Here is a 6782-nt window from a genome sequence, read left to right on the forward strand (position 1 = left end):
TGTAGCTTGTTTTTCCATTTGTCTGGTAGTCATACGGCTAGGTCTTTCCCTGACCTCTTGCCCTTCCGGGAGGAGGAGATGGTACGCTTTGTCTGGTAGTTGTGTGGTTTGCAGTTTATCTTGTCCTTCTCGTGGTCTTTCTCCAGATCCAGATGATTCAGGGTGTCCCACCTTCAGAATCTTGTGATAGAAATCTCGAGCTTTCCATACAGAGTTGAGTTGGTATCTTTGCTTGTCGAATGTAATTATAATACCAAATGGCACATCCCATCTATACTGTATCTGACGGTTTCTGAGCTCTGCCACTAGAAAAGCATAGTCTCTCCTGGCTCTTAGCATTTGAGGTGGTATTTCTTTCAGGACAATCAAATCCTGTCCGCCGATTTGAAGCCTGGTGTTATAGGACTCTTGTAGTATCATGTTTCTGAACTCTCTTGTAGCAAAGTATATAACTACATCTCTGGGAAGTTGCTTCTGTTTCGCTGCCCACGAGTTAACGCGATAAATTTTGTCGACCTGCCAGTCAAAGTTGGACCCCGGTCTTCCCACCAGGCCGTCAAAAGCCTCTGAAAAAATCTGCTTCAAGTTCTCCTGTTTATCTTCGCGCAGCCCCCTGACTCTTAATGCAAGCTCCATCTGTCTGTACTGTATCATAATAATTTGTTTTTCAGCGTTTTCAACTTTTTGTTGTACCACTTCAGTTTTGGATGTCAAATTAGTGTTGGCTTCATTAAGAACCTCTAAATTATCTTCCATTCCAGCAACATGTTCTGTCAGTACATTTACAAGTCCCACCATATCATCATTTATTTTGGCAATCCTAATATCAAACTTATCAAATAAGACTTTCATTTCATTCTTTATTTCCTCTCTGAATTCTCTGGAGGTTTCTAGATTCTGCTCTCTAAATTCTCTAAACGTTTCCAAAAAGAATTCTTTTGTTAACAAATCTCCACTAGGGGGCATAGAGGGTGGAGGCTGCAACTTTGTGCCAGGTATGGGGGACGTACTTCTAGGAGGTAATTTCCCAGGAATTAATTTTGATGCCATTATGTCTTTTCTTCAAGCAATTAATCAAACTCTGCTGGCCCACTGTGCAGCTTACAAAAGAAAGAGAAAAAATAAAAAATAAAATTTGGTCACCTCTTTATTTGTTCTTAGGGGTTTTTCAAAGGTTTTTTAAAAAGGGGGGTTGTAACAAAGCAGCTCAGCATGTTCAGCGCCATTTTAAACTTCTCTGTATCAAAAATATATATTTGCAAAGTTAATAAGAGAAAAGTCTTGTCAACTCCAGAGAGGTAAAACTAATTAATGAAATACTGCTTGCCAACTATTCCTCCCTTTTTGCAGAAAGTTTGCGGGAGGTTTCAAAAGATTAACATTATACCAAAACAGTTCAGTATATTCACCTCTGTTTGGAATGTCTCTATATTAGCAAAGAGGCTTTTAAAACTTTTAAAGGTTGATAAAGATTGATTTGTAGGCTCTTCAGAGAAGTGAAACTAATTAGTGAGATGCTTTTCCTTTGATCTTTTATCTGTTCTTCGCCAAAGAGTCAGGAATGTAGCATTATTATTACATTATTACAGTTGCGGTAGCTGTAGAATCGCCATTTTGGGAGCTTATTAGTTTTAAGAAGCCAATTGCATGAAGGAAAGTCTTATAAAACTGAAGCTGGGATTTTTCTTTTAAAGAAAGGCAGATAAAGTTCTCAGGTACGGACTCTGCCTGTATTAATTTCAGATAAATATCTCAAAAATTGTCCAAAGAGGGGGTTCCTTACTTTGTGCTGTGATGAACAGCCGAGGTTCCTGGCTCGGAGAGGTGATTCAGCTTTGGTTGTGCCCCCCCTTCTGCTCGCAGCAAAAAAAAAAAAAAGGCTGCAAACTTCAAAGAAAGCTCTTACCAACTGGATCTCTCTCTCACTCTTCTATGCCTGAAGGGTGAGATTTCTACCAGATGTTTAGGCAGATAACGAGACTAGAAACCTGGGGGCAGCTCAATTAAGCTGCCGCCGACAGCAAGGTCCCGCCCCGGAAGCCAATATATTATTTCAATGCTATATCATTATACTGGTCACCATATTTAATTTATAATAGGTGAAATAATTAACCTATGGAAGTATTCACCTACAAATTATTTTTTTATGTTTACAATCCTTAAAGAGTTATATAAATTATAGGAATATTATTGTTCTTTCTTTAATTTACTTCATTTGTAATATTCAAAATAAGATCATATTTGTATATTACATGACAATGAAATAACTGTTTTTTATATGATCAGGATTCATTAATTCCCTATTTTAATGGAAAATGGATGTAAGTAGAAAATAAGAGAAATAGGTTCAAACATTTCCCTCTTTTGTCAACTGTCCAATTAGCGAACCCAAAACAAGGAAACACTCTCAGGAGAATTGAATTCCCAAAAGTAAAACTTTATTGGATACACCATGTTGCTACTGAAGAAACGAAACCCACTGTGGTTTCCTGAGCAAATCTTTCCCAGTTAAACAATACTTTCTTCTTTTCCCCACCCTTGCTTGATCACATTGTCCAATTATGAGATGGTCTTTTGTTATGAGATTGGTCCATCTCTTTCTCAAGTATTTGTAGCAGTGCTGGCTCCATGCTCTCACAAACTCTGCATACATTCCCCACATTCCATTTCCCTCCGCCCAATGGAGACATGATCAAAATTCAGATGCTTGGTAACTGGTTCACATTTATGACGGTTGTAGTGTTCTGGGATCATGAGATCACCTTTTACAATCTTCTGACAAAGTCAATGGGGAAGCCAGATTCACTTAACAATCATTTTACTAATTTAATAAATGCAATGATTCACATAACAACTGTGGCAAGAAAATTCGTAACTGATTCTGAACTTCTGAGAGACTCTCTTCCGATCTGCCTATCTCTTTTGCAACTCTCTAGCCTTATTCAGGGCTTTCTGCACGGTTCCCCAAGAAGCTTTCAGAGTCTCCATCTATTCAGCTATTATTACTGAGGGAGATGGTTTCCTTGGAAACTCTAGCAGAGATACAAATTCAACCCCCATGGTTACTTTAAAAGGTGTGAATCTAGTACTGCTATGCACCAAGTTATTATAAGCCACTTTTACAAAAGGTAGGAGCTCCATCCAGTTGGTTTGCTGATAGTGTACATAGCAACAAAGGTATTGGTCCATCATTGTGTTAGTTTTTTGTGCCACCCCATTGATGCACAGATGGAGGAGGTTGGATCAAAAGAGCTCTAAGATGCCTTCAAAGGATCCTTCCTTCAAATTCTATTCCCACCCCACTCCAAATAGCCAACACTTGGCTATCAACAAGAGGAGATGCGGAAAGGCCAAACCAAGGGATATCTGGTTTCCTATCAGGATAGAACAGAAAATGTTCAGCCAAAGGGTTTCTGGGACTTATGTTAACCTTGATAGACATTTGTGACTACCTGATCCCAGAGAAGATTGATCTCTTTCTGAGCCAATCCTAATGTAATGGCTCCTCTACTAACTTGAGAAAGTAAAGACTCTTGAAATGGATTATTTCAAAAGGAACCTTTAATCAGTCAGGATGGAAACTATTAGAAGCAAAGCAGCATCTGAAAACCTTTAGGCCACGCAAATGGGATTAAGCTGATAATGACCCCTCCTTTTCGTCAGAATGCAGATTCTGGCCAATACACAAGTGTGAAGATGCGTCCTTAACTCTTCTGACCTGGGAGTCAATAAAGCACATGTTCCCATGGCTATCTCTAGTTATACATCAAAGTTATATATCCCACATGGCTATCATAAACATCCCTCCAGAGATATTGGGACCTTCAGTCTCCCGGTGACAGGAAACCAATTGTAAAGTTGTAAAACTCAGTTTTTTCAGATGTAGCTAATGATTTAACTCCGAGGCTCCCCTCCTCCCAACTGAATGGCAGTATCACTTTTAGGGATTCAACATGCTGCCATTCTTTAGAAAAAGGAGAGATTCACCTATGAAAAAATAGGAAAAGAAATTGCATCATAGTATTTCAACAAGGTTTATCAGGGTATTGAGAGTGAATTTTTTTCGATAGGCTTCTAACATGGTGTTTCACTTCCCATTCATTTTGGGATGAAGGTAAATGTTTCCAAGCAACTAAGTATTGGATTTTCCCCCTGTGGGTCCTAGAGTCCAGGATTTCCTTAATTTCACAATGCTGTTCGCCTTCTATCATGATAGGAACAGGAGGTGTAGGTGCAGGTCGTCTGAGTTGTGAGATTACTTCTCATTTGAATAAGCTAATGTGAAACACTGGATGGACTTTCCTGAGTGTCTTTGGAAGGAGTAATTCTACTGTTACTGGGTTGATAACTCTGGTGATCGGGAAAGGTCCAATTAAATGTGGCTCTAATTTCTTTGATGGTTGCAACAACTTCAAGAATTTTGTTGATAGGTATACGCTATCTCCAACATGAAAGGGTTTGGGATCTACTCTTTTTTTGTCAGCTTGAGTTTTGAAAGCCTCCCTAGTTTCCTGTAACGCTAATCTAACCACTGGCCATGTGTTTCATAGGTTGTCTATCAATTCTTTTAGTGAGGGGATAGTGGGTACCTCTGTGGGTAGTTCAGGCATGGGGTTGAAATCCTGGCCTGTTGCTACTCTAAAAGGGCTGAACCCAGTCCTTGAGTGTACAGCGTTATTGAAGGCCACTTCTGCAAAAGGTAAAAGATCAACCCAGTTGTCCTGTTGAAAATTAATAAAACATCTTAGGTATTGTTCTAGAACCATGTTCCAATTTTCACTTTGACCATTAGTGCATGGATGGTGACTGGAGCTCAGTCCTTGGGTGGTGCCCAGTAAGTTTAAGAATGCCTCCCAAAATTTTGAGGTGAATTGGACCCCTCTGTCGGAGATTATTCTCTGGGGGGCTCCATGAAGGCGCTAAATGTGTATCAGGAATAACTTGGCTAGACTTTTGACAGTTGGGATCTTTTGGCATGGTATAAAATGTGTCTGTTTTGAAAACAAGTCTGTTACGACCCAAATGACAGTATTCCCTGCACTTTCTGGTAGTTCGACAACAAAATCCATAGCTATCTCCTTCATGGGTATTGAGGGCTCAGCTACCTTCTGTAACAATCCTGGCATTTTGCCTTGGCATCTTTGGGCTGCCGCACAAATTGGACAGCTGGCTACATAGTTCTCTATGTCCTTTTTTAGTGATGGCCACCAAAATTGCCTTTTAATTAGATGTAAAGTTTTTACAAAACCAAAGTGTCCTGCTAATTTGGAGTTGTGGCACCTTTCCATTAAGTACAGTCTTTGGCTGACTGGAACATACAAATTCCCTTCCACCCAAGCTAGGTTATCTTTCATCAGACAGCTGTCTTTGTGGCTCAAAAACCATTCATCCGTGGTTAAAGCTTGTTTAAAAGTTTGGGTGGTGTCATTGTCCTCCAGAGTGTCTCGTTTTCCCTGGGATCTGGTGGTTACGCTAGCAGCTAGTTGATTGTCTTGTATCATGGGTTTGATTACATTTGGCTTCATACTATTGTATTGTGGTTTCCTGGATAGTGCATCTGCCAGGATTTTTTTTCCCCTGGGTGGTATCTGAGGGTAAATTCAAACCTTTTAAAGTATTGAGCCCATCGCACCTGTTTTGGAGATAGTCTCCTTGGGGTCTTTAGGGCTTCTAAATTTTTATGATCCATCCAAACTTCAAAAGGGATCTTACTCCTCTCTAGGAAATGTCTCCAGGTTAAAAGAGCCCATCGAACTGCATAAGCCTCTTTCTCCCAAATGGCCCACCTTTGCTCAGATTCATTCAATTTTTTGGATGTGTAAGCACATGGTTGTAATTGGTCTTCCTAATTTTTCTGAAGTAAGATGGCGCCTATCGCCACATCGCTAGCATCTGCTTGTATGATGAACGGTTTCTCTGTGTCCAGGTGCTTTACGATCGGTTATGCTGAAAACAGCCTTTTAAATTTTTCAAATGCCACTTGGCATTCCATTGTCCAGTTCAAAGTCTGCTTCGGTTTCGGGTTTCCCTCCCCCTTCGTTTTTAAGAGCTTGGTGATGGGGAGAGCAATTTGAGCAGAGGGATGAACTGCCGGTAAAAGTTTGCATATCCCAGGAAGCTTTGCAACTGTTTGCATGTTGTCAGTGGTTCCCAGCCAAGTACCGATTGCACTTTCGAACGATCCATTTCTATGCCCTGGTGTGAAATGCAATATTCTAAGTAATCAATTTTTTCTTGGTGGAATTCGCATTTGGAGAGTTTAGCATAAAGTTTTGCAGATCGAAATTTGTTCAGAACTGCCCGGACTAGTTTTACATGTTCTGCCTTGGTCTCAAAATATAATAAAATGTCATCAATACAGACTATGCAGCCCTTATATAGATGCTCCCACAACACTTCATTTATTAATTACATAAATACTGCAGGGGCCCCTTGTAGCCCAAATGGTAGCACTTTTAATTGATAGCATCCAAGTGGGGTATTAAATGCCGTTTTCCATTCATCTCCCTCCTTAATGGTGATATGGTAGTAAGCCTCCCTTAAATCCAGCTTTGAAAAAAAATCTCCCTTTGTCTAGGTGTGCTAGGTACAAGGAGCAGATCTCTGGTTGTGGTGGGGGGTTCCATCTCCCTCCAGCAGTTTCCCTTGTTTGCTGTTATGCTCAGACATGGTTTGCAGGGGCCCCTCGAAAGGGTAAAATGTTGTCTTTCCTGGTTGACCACTTTGCAGAGAGATGCTGCTTTATGTAATGGCTCCTCTCCTAACTTAAGAAAGTAAAGACT

The sequence above is a fragment of the Thamnophis elegans genome, chromosome 6, assembly GCF_009769535.1.
Source record: "Thamnophis elegans isolate rThaEle1 chromosome 6, rThaEle1.pri, whole genome shotgun sequence".
NCBI classification, from domain to species: Eukaryota; Metazoa; Chordata; class Lepidosauria; order Squamata; family Colubridae; genus Thamnophis; species Thamnophis elegans.